This window comes from Cupressus sempervirens, chromosome 3 (assembly GCF_028749045.1).
Source record: "Cupressus sempervirens isolate cs-2001-9-10 chromosome 3, ASM2874904v1, whole genome shotgun sequence".
Lineage (NCBI taxonomy): Eukaryota > Viridiplantae > Streptophyta > Pinopsida > Cupressales > Cupressaceae > Cupressus > Cupressus sempervirens.
In genome coordinates, this window is record NC_143120.1 from 784,755,115 (window position 1) to 784,774,065 (window position 18,951).

The 18,951-nt window shown below is 34.2% G+C and overlaps 1 protein-coding gene across 2 annotated transcripts in view; it reads right to left on the reverse strand.

The window, feature by feature from the left end:
* Positions 1-678: 678 nt before the first annotated feature.
* The window catches only part of LOC149569141 (uncharacterized), a 180,585-nt gene continuing 162,312 nt past the window's right edge, over positions 679-18,951 (reverse strand). Inside the window, exons 4-6 of one of the 2 annotated variants that reach the window (XR_016362711.1) lie at positions 2,320-2,369; positions 1,252-1,317; positions 679-1,120 (exon numbers count right to left, since the gene is read on the reverse strand). The gene's annotated coding sequence lies outside the window, so the exon portion shown is untranslated. The remainder of the gene's footprint in view (positions 1,121-1,251; positions 1,318-2,319; positions 2,370-18,951) is intronic. The other variant, XR_016362710.1, reaches the window with a different exon arrangement.

Below are 18,951 nucleotides of genomic sequence, written 5' to 3' on the forward strand. Positions count from 1 at the left end.
AAATTGTGATACGGAGGGATATGTTCCTTACACTAACCAAGAAGAAACATCATCTACAATTGTAGATATAAAAATAAGATCCATTTGTCAACAAATGCAGTGCACTACTATTGGACATAGCAAATGAAGGGGAGACACATAAGATAGGGCAAGCCAAGATGGAAACAACTGACATTAATAACAATCTGGCAAATTGAATAGTCAACATTAAAGAGCACATAAATCAAGAGTGATATTTATATATACAACGGTATTATATTTAAAGAGTCATTATTCATTAACCAAGAAAATATAGAGCAGAAGCAATGAAGAGAAGACAACATTGGGTACTATGCATTAAATGAGAGAAACTTTATAAATCATATGTTGAGTCACTTCAAAGCCAGCAGACAGTATAAAAGAAACCTTCAGCAATAAACCATATGACCAATGACCGACTGTTATGTACAACATAGATATTAGAATCATATCATCACAAGCTCATGGACATGGAATTGGTCAAGAGGATATACATTTAAGACAATATCATCATAACGGTTCGGTAATTATAATTAGAAAAGATATATGAGTTTTCCACATACAACAATTATCTTAAGTATCAAAGAATGAATACAAGTGGTTAAGTAAAGGAGAAGAGTGAACATGACAATAGTAATATAAAATTGTCAATAATAATCATGAAGAAAATAATATCCCTTTTGATGATTGATAATTGAAATCACATAAATGTAGGACGTACATCGGTACCCTCATCAGGTGGATGAACTCGGTGTGGTCTCAAAAAATCATGTAACAAAACATACATATTGTGGTTCATGATCCATAAATTGGTGTAAAACATAAAGCTTTATTGAACTATTGTCCTAGCAAAAGACTCATTGTTGCTTACTTCTAGACAGCGTACTTTACGGCACAATTCATTTCTTGTGGCCTCTTTTTCTTCTATTGGATTTGGATCCATCACAGGCCCAAGAATTTGTAGATTGGTGTTCATCAAGGTCTTTTTACACAGGCTAACAAGGTCACTTCTATATGTGATGTCATCATCGCATGATACAGTGGCTACCATATCAGCAAGTAATTGTTGTTGTGCAATTTGTTCCTTTTTCTTTCCCTTTCACTATGAATCAAATTGTGACAAAAAATATCAATAAAACAATCAAAACAAGTCCAAAACCTTCACAAAAGTAACATACTAATCTGACATTTTGTAAAATTAAAATTGCATTAATTTTTATACAAAAGGTTTACCTGTGCTGGAGAAGGGGTGGGAGCAACATCCCTGACTCTGTCATTTGATGGCTCGACCATGTTGCCCTGTGACAAAGAATATATATAAAAACATCGGCATAATCAAAGGAATAGTCCACTTAGCAAAAAGACTTATTATTAAAATGGTACATTGTATATTAGAGTTCTAATTGGAAGTAATTAGTTTAAATTTTACATATATAGTACTTACAACTCCCATTATAGTAACTTTTTTTGTATCTGTACAACTCAAATTGTAATCTATTAGCAACTCTTCCTCTAAACTTATTGATTTTATCACACATACAAAAACATGATTTCCCTCACGCACCTCAAAAATACAATTGGGTCACTTATTAGTTGACCCAAGACGCGTACTATTTATAAAATATGTAATTTTCCCTATTGCTTTTGGTCTTCCATCAATGTACATAGCAAGTCTTTTACTTTGATCATTTTTTTTCATTGTAGATAATTTGCTGACAGTGCATACCTACACTTTTTTTTTTTTTTTATTGAACTATCTGCATCCAGTTTTTGTAATTGTAACAAGGTCCTACATACTCCATCAATTCAACAACCTTGGTATAACTGACCTTTATGTCATCCATTGAAAATAGGCCCAAACCATGTAATGATGATAGAGCTATGCGATATATCCTCTCATTAACACAAAATTAGTGTTAATTAGAGGTAATTCCTTGGGTACCCATTCTTTCTCAAGATGTGTGTACCTCAAGGGAACATTCATGTTGCCCTTTGTCTCATCTTTATAAGAACATGACCCCCCTTGAGCAAGGAAAAATTGCATGCATTTATTGAATTTTCTTCTAATCTTTTACCCTCTAGTTTGTCTCTTTTTCATAGACCTACTACATGTCTCACTATCCTCTTCTATTCCCGCATTTCCCTCACTTGAGGAAGACAAATCTGACAGATACCTATTTGGTGGTACCTAGAGCCCATCAAATGAGAGATATAGTTGAAGGAATGAAATATCAGGATATAATGTTTTCCTAAAGTTAATGTCAAAAGTAAAGAGAAAGCAAGCATGTAATAAACTTATACCTTCCGATCCATGTCACTTTGTACGATCCTCATTAAAGGGGTATAGTTTCCTGCATATGTAAATCATTTGTCTTAAGTTAATTACAAATTACATGATACTTATGCTACAAATTATGCATAGAACATAACATAAACAATATGCATACATCTTGTGTGATTACATAACATGAACATGAAGATAGGAGGGCTATCTTGTGTGATTACAGCTTCTCTTGGAAGGAATGTTTCCCCTTGATGGCCAAACCTTGGCATAAGGATTTTGACCCACTTTCAGAATCTTTCATTAAGATCCATGTTTGGGTTAGGCTTTTGAATCTCCCCTTGCATCTCTGGTTGGACTCTGTTTTGGAATCCATTGGGGCGGCTCTTGGGGACTTGCAGATTGGGGACACGGTGACCTCTGATGTTCTTCATTTGACGATTGCATGTATTCTTGTTGAGATGGATGTCTCTAAGGGTCTCCCTAAGAATATTTGTCTGGGTTCTCCGCGAGGTACCTGGACTCAGATTCTGGATTATGAAGGTGTTCCCTTCCGATGCAGGAAATGTCACATGACTGGCCATGTGGCGGCTCATTGTTCTTCTAACAAGGCAAGATCAAAGCAAATGCCTTCTTGGTGGTCGGGCATGTCTGACAAGCATTACACGATTACAAAATCTTTTTTTTGGTTAGGAGCAAGCTGATGTGGGGTCTCTTGCTTCTGATGGTTTAAGGACACTACTCTTGATGCTTTGGATCAGCCTATTTTGGTGGAGGCTCTTGCTTCCCAGACTATTGGGCCTGATTTCTGATTGTTGACCCTTTTCTATCTGTTGTCCCTGGACCTACTGTTGTCTCTAGACCTACAGTACAAAATGTTTTGGATCTAGGTTCACCCATTTTGGCCTCTCCTAGGGAGAGTGTTTTGTTGGATGATACTTCTCTAATCTGCCATGTGGTTTCCTTCATTTCTTGTGGGGATTGGTAGAACGATGCGACTAAGCTAGAGGATGGATGGATAGCGGTAAAAGGAAAGAAATCTAAGTTCCCCATCCCTCCTCTAGATAAGAATTTGTGGTCATACAAGGGAGGTTCTAAATCTTAAGCTCCCTTGTTGTGGATGTCCGTTGTGGTGGGCTTTTGTTAGTTGCTCCCTATCTTTGTTTGGTGACTCACACTATTGTATTTGGGTCTTATATTGTTATATCTTTAGTTTTGATGTACAAGGTTTCAAGTCCTTTCAAAACTTATTTTTACCTAATCACAACAATATGCATACATCGCAAAAAACATAACATTATATATTTTTCAATTGGTTACCTCTACAAAAACCATATTATAAGTAATCAGCACCTAATATATTTCCATTGATCATGTCATTGATCATCTTCTTCATCCATCTCATCATCATGAACTTCATCATTATCGCCATCATCATCCAAATCGTCAAAATCATCACTATGACCATCATTATCGTTGTCATCGTCGTCATCATCATCATCACCATCACCATCACCACCATCATCTTCGCCACCACCATCATCATCATCATCAATGCCATCAGCATCATCATGAACATCTTTTCCATCATCATCATCATCATCATCATCTCCTTCTTAATCTTCCCATCATCAACATCATCTCCTCCATCTTAGCCATCATCATCATCATCTACTCTTTCATCTTCTTCTTCAATCACATTATACTTTACCAGTCTTCCTCTTGAATCATGTCTAATCACAAATGACCAACTTGGTTTATGTAGAACACCAAAGTAAAACACTTGCTCGCATTGGCTTGGATGAACATAGGGCTCATTTCTAACTAGCTCAAATGACCTTGTATTAATCATTGTAAATCCATTATCATGTTCAATAACAATTCTATCAGGATCATTTTGATTTAGTCGTAGCTTGTACCATTTGACACCGAATAGAACTTGTTTGAAAGCATTAAAGTCGCACTCAATTATATCGTCCAAAATGCCATAGTATTTATTTTCATATTGTTGAGGATGCATGTCGCTTATAGACAAAATATTGGTGACCTCAAACATTGCAATTATCCCATAATCGCAAGTTTTCTTAGTCTCGTCCACCTTTTTATGTGAAATTTACAGCCATTGTAGTACATAGCTTTGTGGTGCTTGACCTATTATTTTTCAAACATGTCAAAATTATGCATCCATCCTTGAGTTGATATTAATCAAATGGGTCATGATAGATTAACTTATACGTACCTTTCCACCTCTTAAACCATTTGTTAGATCAATTATCATTGGCGTAACATTGAAATCTCCATTACGATGAGCTTCTTTAACCAATCAAGCAACACCTTCTCATGTTAATGAGCGACCATTTAGTTGAGATCGTTCAATCCATAGTATCATCCAATCAAGATTGTTTGCAATATACAAATGGAGTGCATCCAACTAACGAACAACAGTATAAAATAAATCAACTAGTTAGAAACAACTTATATTGATAATGGATAAGAATTAACTAACTACAATAACATCTTATAATTACCTCTCACTTTCCTCAATCTACCTTTCCGCATTAAGTACTCCTCTTCGAATCTATTAATGGAGTTGGGATCCCAAATGCGATCTATATGGATCTTTGATGCAAACTTAGGAAGATATTCACTAATGTAAACCATGGTCTGGTAGATCATATATCCCTCGACCATGGAACCCTCAGGATGTGCTCTCTGTCGAACCAAACCCTTCAAAAACTTTAAATGTCTATCAACCATCCACATTGACCTAGTCGGTATAGGTCCACACAATTCAATCTCCTCAATTAGATATGTGAGGCAGTGATCTTGTGCATTGAAAAAAGTTGAAGCTAGACACTTTTGCATCTCGCACAAAAGCTGAGGAATTTTTCTCTTCTATTGCTTTATGTCTTTTTTATCAATTTCTTTAGATGACAACCACCTAGAAGATATTCATCAGGCAAAAATATATTAATGAGACTAATAACACTTATAGACAAGAAATCTAACAAATAACACCTCTAACCTCATGTATTTCCCAAGATCATATATAACGTGTTTGACACTCATGTTGTTGAAGTTGTGGGGGGGAGATAGAGGTAGAACATACTGCAGTAATAATAAAATGATCTTTTCAATATATTATAAAATAAAACAATAAAAAATACATGATGATTTACAAACTTATTGTAAATAGGGAAGAACATGACTTTACCTTGACGAAAGTATGTCAATCATGCGTTTTCAACTCTAACCCAAAATCACCTTTCTTTGATATGAGACTACTTATGTTTGTAGCAAATTTTGTGGGAAATTAGTTTTTTTTATGGCTTCATATATCGCATCAGTTTATTGTTGTATTAATAACCAAGGAATAGCACTTGTATTAATCTAGCTTCCATCTCTATTTGATTCAATGAAAAACTTCAATGCATGATTGGATTCATCAATGTCATTGCAAATTTTGACCAACTTTTCTTTGTCAAGCCTTCCATCCAATATTTTTCATAATGTCCCTATTACATTCTTTCCAATATGCATAGCATCAAACAAATGCACGATTGGGAGGTGCTCGTCCTATAGCAACCTACTAAATTGTCTAGGATAGCTTTTAAGTCCTTTTGGAAGTTTCTCATCAATGCCTTGACGACCTTCATAAACATCAATTATATCATTAGTAAAAAAAAGATAGTATCCAAATTTAAATTTCATACGAAAACCTGCATCAGATGGAATGACATTACCTCAACAATTGATTATATTGTATTCCAACTTTCACATGTGAAGTGTCATTCTTCATGGCTTTGATGTTGTCTCTTCTTTCCCATTGAAAAGATATTTTTTGGCAATTCGATACATATGATTTTTGTGGAAAAAGTGTCTATGCTCATTGAACACCTGCTTTCCTAAACTTTTTGAACAACGAGATTTCATCTTTGGACTACAAATTGGAAATGCAAATTTTTCCTTGATCTGAAGACCTACAAGATCGTGTATAATTGGATACATGTGTACTATAAAATTCATATTTACAATTATCACACACAACTTAAACATACAACAAAACATATGCATTAACAGTTTTACATACCACAAAAATGTGTTAGTCTAGGGGCATCATGTATAGTCCATACAAGCATTGCACGGAATTGAGATTGCCTTTCACCAATTGGTCTAAAGATGTCATACATAGTGACCCCATTCCATCAACTCATCAATCAAGGGCTCAACATATACATTCATATCGGTCACCTGGATCTTACCTAGTTGAATGAACATAAAAAACATAATTATTATAGCAATTTTGATACTCTGTTTATAAATTAATTTACATGACTATTAAATGGAAAAATAATTGGTACAATCATTGCCAAAATTATGTGTTCCCTCTTTACGGACATCCAAGGAGGAATGTTATTGTTAATAACAAAAACAAGTCAGATCAAGTAAATAGACCTCATCTCTCCAAAAGGATTGATACCATTTGTTGCCAATGAAAGCTTCAGATTACGAGGTTCTTGCTTAAATACTGGTCACCAATCTTCTATGTCCTTTAATGCAAAACCATCTGCAGGCATTTGCATAATGTCATCTTGACTTCTATCGCATGCATGGTAATCCATAAATTGTGTCAAGCTAGTACACCTAAATAAACATTGCAAACGTGGAATAATGGAAATGTACCAAAGAACCTTGTGAGGCACCTTTTTTTGTTATTTGATTTGATCGATATCTACTAATATGAAAATCAGGGCATTTTGTTGCAAATTCATGTTGTTTATGATATATAATATGATCATTGAAACATGCATGTATTGTTTGATACTCCATTCCAATATCTTTCATAATGGTCGATAATTCTCGGTCCATAATGGTTAATAATGCATGTATCATAATGGTTGATACTCCATTCTAATAATGGTCGATAATGCATGTATCATAATGGTTGATACTCCATTCAATTATCTTTCAGAATGGTTCATAATGGTCCATGTCCTAAATAGAACTTCCCCATCATATGGCACCTCAAGTTGGAAATCACATTTAATGAGGAAGGGGGGGCTATTTTATCAAACCCACTACCCATTCCCTCATGCCACTTGCTTTATGAGTACGTGAAACAACAAGGAGGATCAAGATCTTAATGAGTGGAGTGTGTATAAAGTTTTAATAATTGCCATGATCTGACCAGCCCACATTTCTTCCTAGGTGCCTAGCTTGGGAATGGGGAAAAGTGAACATGTTAAGGAAGGGGTAGGCATACATATGATATGGAATTAGGAGCTGATTTTAAATAAAAATATGTATGAATTTAATATTACATTGAGATTTGGTGCAACCACATAGGATAGGATGTAAGCATTGTTAGTATTGATCCAAAGGACTACAATATGTTCAGGAACTCCATAAAGTTAATAATCTTAAAGTATGTCATATATAGGAAATTAATGGGGAATGTAATATATTAATTGAATTATGATTATTTATTAGATAATTTGTTAAGTAACTAATAGATTTGGGTTATATGAAAATAATAAATAATTATGGTTATGGTTAAAAGCTTGGGGTCATTAGTATTAGTATAGCACAGAAAATTATAGTTGTATTAAATATGTTATAGGATGTAAATTTGAGTAGTTTAGAAGATTTTTATATTTAGGAAATTTTAGAAGCTTAGTAAACAGGGTAGTCTAGAGTAATTGTATTTTGACTTTTTTTTATAATGTGATATAAACAAAATTTTTAAGGGTGTAGTTTTGTAACATGGACTTAGAGGTAGTTAAGTAAATAGGAAAAAAATTAAACTTTAGATTTGTTTATGTCACATAATTATTTACTTGTTATTGTTTTTTAGCTTTGGTAGATGAAGATGTGTGTCATAGTAAGAAGGTATAGGATTAGACGATAATTGATTTGATTATTAATTGCACAATGATTTCAAAAAACAAAAACAAAAAGTGCCTTAAATTTAATGTTAAATAATAATAATGTTAGCAAGTTAAATAAAAGGCGTATAATGAGAATGGAAGGTATAGTTTTTTTTTTTAAAGATATAATTATAATAATAATTAAATAATGATAATAATAATAATATTAATATAATGACAATCCTAATACTAATGAAAATAAAATGATTAAATGATAAAACATCTTCTCGTTGCAACCTCAGATCTTTTACTGCTACATTGCCACAAATTTTGAATCTCACTTGCTCATCATAGTGTCTCAATTGAGTGTAGAAGAAAAGGGCTAATAATCATAACGTCTTAACTTAGTTTGCATTCAGTAACTAGCAACCAGGTAATCACCTCATAGGGAACTCGAAATCTAGATTCTGAGTAAAACAAACTTCGTTCCATTACCATTCTTCATCACCTCCAAGTTTAAGGATAGATTAAATTTATTACCTTTAATTTCTACATCAAAAACAAAAATAGTTGTGTTTTTGCCATATAGAAATATTTGGGTATGACAAAAAATGACACTATACCTTAGCATACGTAAGATTGCTACATTAGATATACCACTCATAACCTTGAAGTTTACAAGCAATAATACAGTGGAGAGAAGTGTTGTTTGGGAGCCTTGGTGCGAGGGCTTGTATGCCTTGTCAATTACAGGTATATCAAGGTTCTCTTCATCATCATCATTAGATGCACGACTATCATCGTCACTAACATCTTCTTCAATCTTGTTCTCTGGCACATTATCAATTGCACCAATACAAATATCTTCAATTGTGTTCTCAGCCTCATGATCGTCTTCTTCCATGGGAGCATTACCTTCTACTTCGATATTCACACCTCCATGTTCCACCAATTCAAAATTCACATTCACCAGAGGACAAAAATCATTTCCCCCTTCAATGTGATCATGTTGCCTACAATGTCTCTCAGCTGTTGTGATTACAATTCTTCGACTCTTTAAGCCCTTGCATTTTTTGCAAAGACAATGACATTTTCCATCACTATTTCTTTTGAATTGTGACCACAATCTAGCAATTATCGCCTTATTTTGTTCTGGGTCCATATTGTTAGGCATTGACTTTCTTTAGAAGAAAATATTCAGGCTATAAAATTCTAACAAATATAAAGATACAAGCATTAGTAGTATATTGTATATAATCGATAATAATTAAATAATTAAATATTACTATCTATTTAGTACAGATGGCATCTAAACAAATCAAATGAATTATACAATATAAATATTGGCATTAATTTTGAACAATATAGCATTAGCATTGATTCTATACTTCATTCAACTTGGTAGAAAGTTTTTGAACTATTACATCCACGAGGTAAGGCCAGAGAAAGTGCATACTGCATTATGATGATCCATGCTACCTAACTATGTCCAAGGCTACCGAACTATGTCCAAGGTGTCTACACACTGGAGGCATACTCCATCTACCAGGTTGCCTACATACTCGTATACACGGGATCAAGACCCTTGAACTACTCACTCTAATGAATATGTAGTTCTGGTTTCTAATTATTTTGATGTAGCTATATTCCTATAACCACTGGTGAGCGTTACTCACCTAATACAGCTCTTCGTTGGCATACACCCACTAGGGCGAATCAGGCAGTTTTCTATAATTACAATCCTGTAATACCCTAGTTTAACCTTTGTGTTGTAGTTTACAGTTAATGCAAGGTTAACCTAGATACGTCCTAACTCACGCCTTATATAGTTATGTTTTAAAGCTTGTGACAATAATCAATGGCTCTAAATAGACCAGTCAAGTTAATGCTAGCTGGGAACAACTGATTGTTCATTTTATTGTATCTAATCTGATGACAGTTCTATAGGAATTTGTAATCAACCCAGCTAATCAGCAACTAGACCAATTGACTTGTATACGTCCTAACTCATTCCTTATAGAGTTAAGTTTAAAAAATCGTGGCCATGCTACCTGTTGAGTTTTATTGTTTACACACACACACACACACACACACACACATATATATATATACATACATATGTACGTATGTATATATATATATATATACATACATATGTACGTATATATATATATATATATATATACATACATATGTACGTATATATATATATATATATATATATATATATATATATATATATGTATGTATGTATGTATGTATATATATATGTATGTATGTATGTATGTATGTATGTATGTATATATATGTATGTATGTATATATATATATATGTATGTATGTATATATATATATATGTATGTATGTATATGTATATATGTATGTATGTATATGTATATATATATATATGTATGTATGTATATATATATATATATATATATATATATATATATATATATATATATATATATATATATCAATCAAAAGGGCACAACAAATTGGACCATCAGTAGGCATTCACATAAAAGAGATATCACGCAAGCAAACAGAAGAGGACCAGACCTAACCTTGAGAGCAAGCTCCAAACAGACGAGGACATGGATAATGAAAATGAATCCATCAACCTTACCTTAATGGCGCTAAAAATCTCTTAATTGGTCATGCCTAAAGCCTCTCGCCCGCACTTTGTAGCATGATATGAAATGAAGTTTCACTTTTTTGTTGGTTTATATCTCATACATATACATACATACATTGATCAAAAGGGCACAACAACAAAATCCTAGATCTTGGTGCAAGGGCCCTAGGTCCTAAATAAGGTGGTCAAACACCATGTAGGATAGTATGGAAGGTGATCAATAAGTGTCCAAGTTGACACAAAATAGTTTAGACAATCTCAAACATGCATTTAGGCAAGTTGTTTACATGTAATAAGGTTATAGGCAAGTCAAAGGTTGGTCAACGATTGGTCAAACATTATGAGTTGACCAAAAGTCTCCATTTTTATGTTTTATAATCCTTTTGCATATTGTGGTATTGTTTTGAAGGCATGTGGAGTCTTTTATTTTAAGTTTGTGTAAAAGTTGTAAAAATTGCAAAAAATGCAATAAAAGTTGTCATGCAACTTTTTGCAATTTTTCTTGCAATCTGGAATTGTAACAGTCAGATCAATATTTTGATCGAACATGGAAGGATGGAATTGTAAGGTTAAGAGTTGTGACCTATAAATTGATTATCTTCAACCTAGACTGGGGTTGGAATAGTACTGTACAAATTTGGAACGAAATAGCAATCATTTTGGTGGGAAAATCCTTACTCTTGCTGATTCGGTCTTCATCCCACCATAACATATACATACTTACATATATATACACATACATACATACATCTGCGTATGCAATTTTATCACCTCATTTATCTCTTCATACTAATAGGGATTTAGATGAAAACAAGAAATTGATACATGACCATGATGACCACAATTAGAACATGATTTTGGTTGAACCAAATTAAAAATTGGTAGAGGAAGCTTTTAATTGACACGAATTCAAAAGTCCTTTAGAGATATATTTGATAGGTTTCAAATACTTAGGGACATAAGACTGAGCAAAACCCTTATAACCAAGATTACATTTTCCCTTGTTTATTTTCTGAGCCACAATCTTTCACAATGTGTTTTTCACTTTCTTGTTGTGTTGAAATACTAGAAAGAATATATTGTTCAACATTTTTTTTCTATGTTAAGGCATTAGGTGTTTGATTTTGCAACCTATCCATCTTTTGTTGTAGGAAAATAAATTGACCACAAACTACATAACAATAGGCTGAAATGGTCACCAACATTCTGCTATTTGATTTGTTTCTTTTAAGTTGTCAATTTTAATGCATAAAAAAATAATTCCATATTCAATCAAAGTAGATCCCAGTTCCCACGATGTAGGCTCAATCAATACCTTACAAACACTAATTTCTTATTAAAATGAAACACATCATAATTGCAAATCAACACCTCAAGTCTCTAAAACAATTTTTACCTTATTAAAAATCGTTCAAAATTTCTACATTGATACTTACACCACTCTCCTCCTTCCTTTCTCCTTAATTTTTGCAGTTATATTCTATCAATTGTACATATCGACAATGTATTCTCAGGATGTAATGCAAAAATGAATGTAATTGAGATTATTGTATCATCATTATATATTTTATATTCCTTCACTAAATACTTTTGTGACAATAGTAGAGGTTAGTTCTTAATATGTGAATTATAGTATAAAAGTGTCATCCTTTCCCTTGACGAATATATTTCAATTATCTACCACCCAACTTTTTTGATTGCCACTTGTTACTAATAGTAATACATAGTTGGCATGGCAAGCAAAGATTCAATCCCAATTGATTACTGTTTACACAGGAGAGTTGGTACCCTCTTGTATATGCACTATATGACACACTTTTTGGGCATATATCTATTCTTTAATTTGAAGTCCTTTAGTTATTATATAAACTCCAATTAATATGGCAATCTATAGAACAACAACAATGACTAATAGTGTGGGTCAAGACTTTTTTGGGGCTGATTGGATAACAAGTAATTGCCACAAAGCAGTTTTCATCTATAGACTTGGTATATAAATAGATCCTTGACAATAGAATTAGAGCATTGGTTAAAATCTTTCTAAAGTGAAATCTGATTGCTTTCAGTTACTTGAAAGGGCGATGCATATATCTTTGAAGAATTATAATTATCATAACCTTCAGGAAGAAAAAGTACACATGTAAAAGTTTTTTGTGCATGCTCAAGATTTATTTGTTTATTATTATTTAATCTAACTTACAATGTGAGTGACATAAGACTTACATATGCTAAAGTTGTATATTTTAGTTGTAAGATGCAGTGATACTTATCGTTGAACAAAAATATTAATTCAAAGGTTGACGTTAGATTGCAAAGACTTTGACAAACTTAATCTTTTTGTTTTTTGGTTGTTTGGCTGCAAGTTCTTAGACAGTCAATCTGGATATCTGATTTTCAAGTAATATAAACCTTTGTCTATGGGACTGATAGAAGGTGTATGAATTGATTATTGGACATTATTGTGTCATTGGCTTTTTTATCAAGAAAATAAAATATTCTCTCTAGTGTGTTGAGTATTGAGCATGAAAAAATTGTTCACTCTTTCCTCTTGGAGAAAGTATATTGTGATAGTTTATTTTGAGGGTTTCCATTGGTTCCACAATATTGGAAAGTGAATATAATTTTTCTACTTGTGTCCATTTGTAAACATATGTTGGTAAATATAGTCTCCTAAAAATTCACCTAGCAATTTCATTTTCAAAATAGGTATAATCATCTAGTAAACTACTCGTCTCAAACATATCAAGCCAAATTTGTAGTGTTACATGGGGATGCATCCTGGCCCCCAACCCCACGTGAGACAAGGACGTCCTTGGGATGGGGATCATACATATCCATTACCAAGGTATCAACACCTCCATGGAAGATTCCTCACTAACACTCTCACTAGGAGATCAAGGAAGAGAAATAGCTTAATGTCCACAAGTCTCCCAATTTTTTTCTAGGGTATATGTTCAGATTAATTGGGCAATCTATTCGAAATTGGGCAATATGAACAATGTCTAAATTGCCATAATCGATGGCCAAAGTAAAAGTTACCTTGAATCCTTACCCTGATATTAAGCAAGTTGCAAACAAAAAATTACCTTCAACCCTTGCAATGAAAATGAAAAATACGTTCAACCCTTACGTTGAAATTAAGCAAGCAAAAAGAAGAGGACAAGACCTTACCTTGAAAGCAAGTTCCAAATAGAAGAGGATGCAAATAATGCAAATGAATCCATCAACCTTACCTTGATGGCGTTGAAAATCTCTTAATTGGTCATGCCTGAAGCCTCCCGCCCGCACTTTGCCACGTGATATGAAATGAAGTTTCACTCTTTTTTTGTTTATATCCCCGACAACATCAAAAGTTTGACATCAATCTTAACTATCATTGAAATTTCGAAGTTATCGGGATCATTTTTTTTTTAAATGAATTTGACAAGCCAAATTGGCTTGTCGTTGAAAACTAACGTCGAAAATTACCCCCAAATGTACTAGTTCAAGGAGACCAAAAGAGTGTGTTATGTTTTTCTTGTAAGATCCTACCTACTACCACATATGCCACTACATTGTCGGTTATGATTTGCACCACATATTTTACCCCAACCTCCATCACAACATTCGCTGGCATTAGAGCTGAAGTCTATTCGTCTTTATCTTGTTCGAGGCATCCAAGGATTTAAGAAAGACTACTTGATTCTTCCAAGAAACTAAAAAGTGACGATGGTTTAGTTTCTTCCATCTCTCCATCCTTCTGAACTATGGTTCAGCCATACTATTTCCATTGTAACTTTTTCTCTTCAACCACATCTTTAACCCTAGAAACAACATCTTTTGGCAATCTACAAACACAAAATAAAAAATGAGATTAAGTACACAAGTTTGATCTTAAGAAAATTACTTTCAAGAAAAATAAGTAAATTGTAAAATTGTAAAAGTATTAAGGTTTGAAACAAGTAAACTAACCTCCCACTCAAGGCCGCAAGAGTAGCTGGCTTGTAGCCCTTTCCCACTACTGTACAACCAGTCACAAAATTCAAAAAATATGGACTTGCTGCAACATTGAAGGAGAGGTTGTTAAACAACAAAAATCAGCACATTAAATGTCAAGTTGCTCATGTACATCATGGTTCCATCTAGTACCCTCTAGTGATGGTTGTGCTCCAAATGTGTTTCTATGCACAAAATAACCATCAATAGAAGAGTTTTGTGGTCTACTAGAACCAACGGATGTGGAAGCTAAGCCTAACAGCCTGCCACGGGTAGGTGCGGCCCATGCATGGATCCATGGGCCACTAAAAGAGCCCACTATCCCCTCATGTACATCATTGTTCCATCCAATACCCTCCAATGATGGTTGTGCTCCAACTGTGTTTTTATGCACCGAGTGGTCAGAATTTCCCAATCTTATAGGTGATCCTTAATTCTTGATTCAGTGTTCTAAGCTCTTTATAATTATAAGTTCTTTTAATTATTGCTAATAAGTTATAACTTATTTTAATATTATGTTGTAAACTTGTAACTTGTAGGATACTCAAACATTGCAAAGGTGGATCTCAAAACTATGGCACAAAAGAATCCCATTTGGTGGTGGAAATGTCATGGACCACAGAAGTCAAAGATCACCTCACTAGCCATCTCAATGCTTTCTTAAGTTTGTAGTTCCAACTCTTTATAATCTTAACTTCAAAAGTTTTACTTTACTAATTTGTAATTTATTGAATTATCATTTATCATTTGTCACAAATTGTATGAACGTTTGCTTGTAAGTTGTAACTTCCAACTTTTCTATCTCAGATTTCTAGCTCCTCATCTACAGAGAGGAATTGGTGCACCTATAGCTTCATCCACTCTGTTAAGAGGAACAGACTTATGGAGAAGTTTGTTGTTGTACATGGTTTCTTAAGGCTCAAACATCGCAAGACATGCGAGTACAATGAGTGCCCAGCAGTACGATGGGATGTAGAGCCAAAGGATCTGACTCAGATTGATGAGGATTACAATGCATCAGAAGCCAATATAGGGCTAGTTGGTGTTCCTTTGGAGGATGGGGATCTTACCCATGAGGATCTAGTAGTTCTAGTGATGAGGACTTCAGTATAGGGGATGATTAGAGAGCTCCCACCCATACATTCTCATTATTGACATTTTGTTGATTGTACTCACTTTGATATGGCCATGAAACATTATTTCATTTCATGGTTTTGTGCTACTCAGCTCATTGTTATCATGAGCATCTTTATGATATATCATATTTGAACCATGAATTTTGAATCTTCAATCTTTCTCATTTGATAAATTGATAGTCAATGGTTGACTTGCATGGTACTGTGTATGGCTTATATTTGTCATTTATCATTATCATTATTATGTTTAAAGGTTTCACTATGAGTATTTTCCTAAGTTCAATGGTCATTGGTAATGGTTATGAAATTTCAAGTTTCAAGTTTGAACTTATGGTTCATGAATCGCATTTCAATTTTCTACATTCAACTATATTTGGTACACTATATTGAAGTATCATTTCATAATTAGCATTTTCAGGCACATATCAACCATATGCAATATGAAGCACACACAATATTAGAAAGAATAAAGAAAACACAAACCAGCCATGAATGTAAAACACACAAAGCATAAACACAAGGTGCATGGAAAACAACCAACACGCAAAGAAAAAGACAAGATGCAAACACATAAGGGAAATAAAACACAAAACAAATAAATAAGGCACACAAAACACAAAGTAATGACATTTATAGAGCATACAATGGCAATTATTAACACACGCCAAAGGAAATAGAGATTCCAAGTTGCCAAGTTAAGAAAACCTTGATATGAAGGGTTGTCTAAACACAATCCAATTATGTCTATGATATTGAGAGGGATAGAAATTATATCTCTTCTACAGTACCATTAAAGAGGTCGGTTTATATGCATTATAACACTGTAAAGTGGAGTGATTTCTGATATAAAGTGTAGGTAATGGAAAGCTTCTGTGACAACCTAGAATAATGTCAAATATCATGAGCAACTTGCCCAAATTTGAAACAACGGCAATATAACTTCGATAAACAATGAGGAATAAACTGGTGAGGGGCTGTCAAGAATTGCTTACTGTTGTACTACTAACAAATCAAACTGAAACATTTCTGGTGAAACTCTACAAACTCTATAAATAAGTGCACTAACACAGCAAACAAAACCAAACTGTATACAGCTCAAAGCATTTCAATAAAACTACTACTACACCAAATTCGCCATTAAGGTGTAAGAAATATCAAACAAGATCAAAACTCACAACCCTAACCCTAAAGATCTGCTTGGCAAAAAACTATTACCGAGTGCCAGAAATTTGCTCGGCACTTAAGAAACTGAGTGGCAGGAGAGGTTACCGAGTGAGCTCGGTAAATGAAGAGCAAGCAACTCAGTAGCCAAAGGATGTCGAGTGAGCTCGGTAGATGAAGAAACAACTTGGTAAATGAAGAACTCGGTAGACACTAGATACGGAGTGAGCTCGGTAGTGCGGATGCCGAGTGAACTCAGTAGCCACAGCAGGGTGAAGCTCGGTAGAAGAAGGCACCGAGTGAACTCGGTAGCTACTACAGATGACTTCTACCAAAGACAATACCGAGTGCAGACTTATTATGTGAATATTTTCAACATTAAAACCAGAAATCCAGAACTTGAAGGTTTCAAATAAAACTTTTCAAATGCAATGAATAGGACACAAATGGATTCAAGTATGTCTGCTTGCTTTCTATTCAAATTGGATTAAATCATTACAAAATTTGGGAGCATTCAGCTTCAACCAGAAAATCCTAAAATAACCCTAAAACTTCAAACTTTAAACTTCAAACTTACAACTCTAATGGTTGCATACTACAATGCCTAGAGCAATCATTGCTTCAACAGGTCGAATCAAAACAACAAACTATGAACTTACAGGATGACACAGAAAGCACTTGGAATTGTAGTCACGGAATAAGCTTCCTCTGTCTCTGCAATAACCAAATCTGCTAATCACTTCCTTTCCAACTTTTCTCTGCAACTTCTCCGCTCTGCTGAACTCTCTCTGTCTTCTGGTCGAATGGAATAGTACATTTCTTTTATCTTCTGCCAAAAATGTTTTCCCCCTCATTTCTGAATTTTAAAACTCACCTACCAGTGATAAATGTTTATGACTGTTCTACAATCCGTCAGGGGTGGTAGGTGGGCATTTGGCTCCAGGGAGAAACGACCAACTACAATTAATATTCCAACACTCACCCTTTGTCCCGAGCCAAACAAACAAGGATCACTGTTGATCCAAATCAACTACACCAAGACTTTCTCTTAGGTGTACAAAAATTCCAATACCTAATGGCTTGGTGAAAATGTCTGGTAGCTACTGCTCAGACTTACAAAATTTCATTTTGATATCCCCATTCTCCACCAACTCTATGATGAAGTGAAATCTGATTTCAATATGCTTGCTTCTCCCATGGAAGACTGTATTCTTAGACAATGCAATTGATGAGACGTTCTAACAATAAATTGTGGTTCCATCCTCTTGCCTTTCATTCAAATCTGTCAAGATCCTCCATAACCAGATAGCTTGACATGCTGCTGCATTTGCTGCTATATACTCAACCTCTATTGTAGATTGAGCAACAATAGGTTGCTTCTTGGATGCCCATGAAATTGCACCCGATCCCATATTCCTATCATCTATACTTCCAACCCAATCACTATCAGTATAACCCACCAACTTGAAATCATCATTTGCAGTATACAAAATCCCAAATCCCTTGGTACCTTTCACATACCTTAGGATCCTTTTTCCCGCTTGCCAATGGGAAACCTTTGATGTTTTCATAAATTTGGAAATCAGACTTACTGCATACATTAGGTATGGCCGAGTTGCAGTTAAGTACATTAAACTTCCAACCATACTCTTGTATAGTGTTGGATCCACTCTCTTGCTAGAGTCTTCCTTGCTTAACTTCAGACCTACTGATGTTGGTGTGGGGGCTGCCTTACTGTTCTGCATTTTAAATCTCTCCAAGATCTGCCCTACATACTTTTCTTAAGAGATGAAGATGCCATCATGCATTTGTTTTACTTCTATGCCTAAAAAGTATTTCAAGAGACCTAGGTCTATCATCTCAAATTCATTTTTCA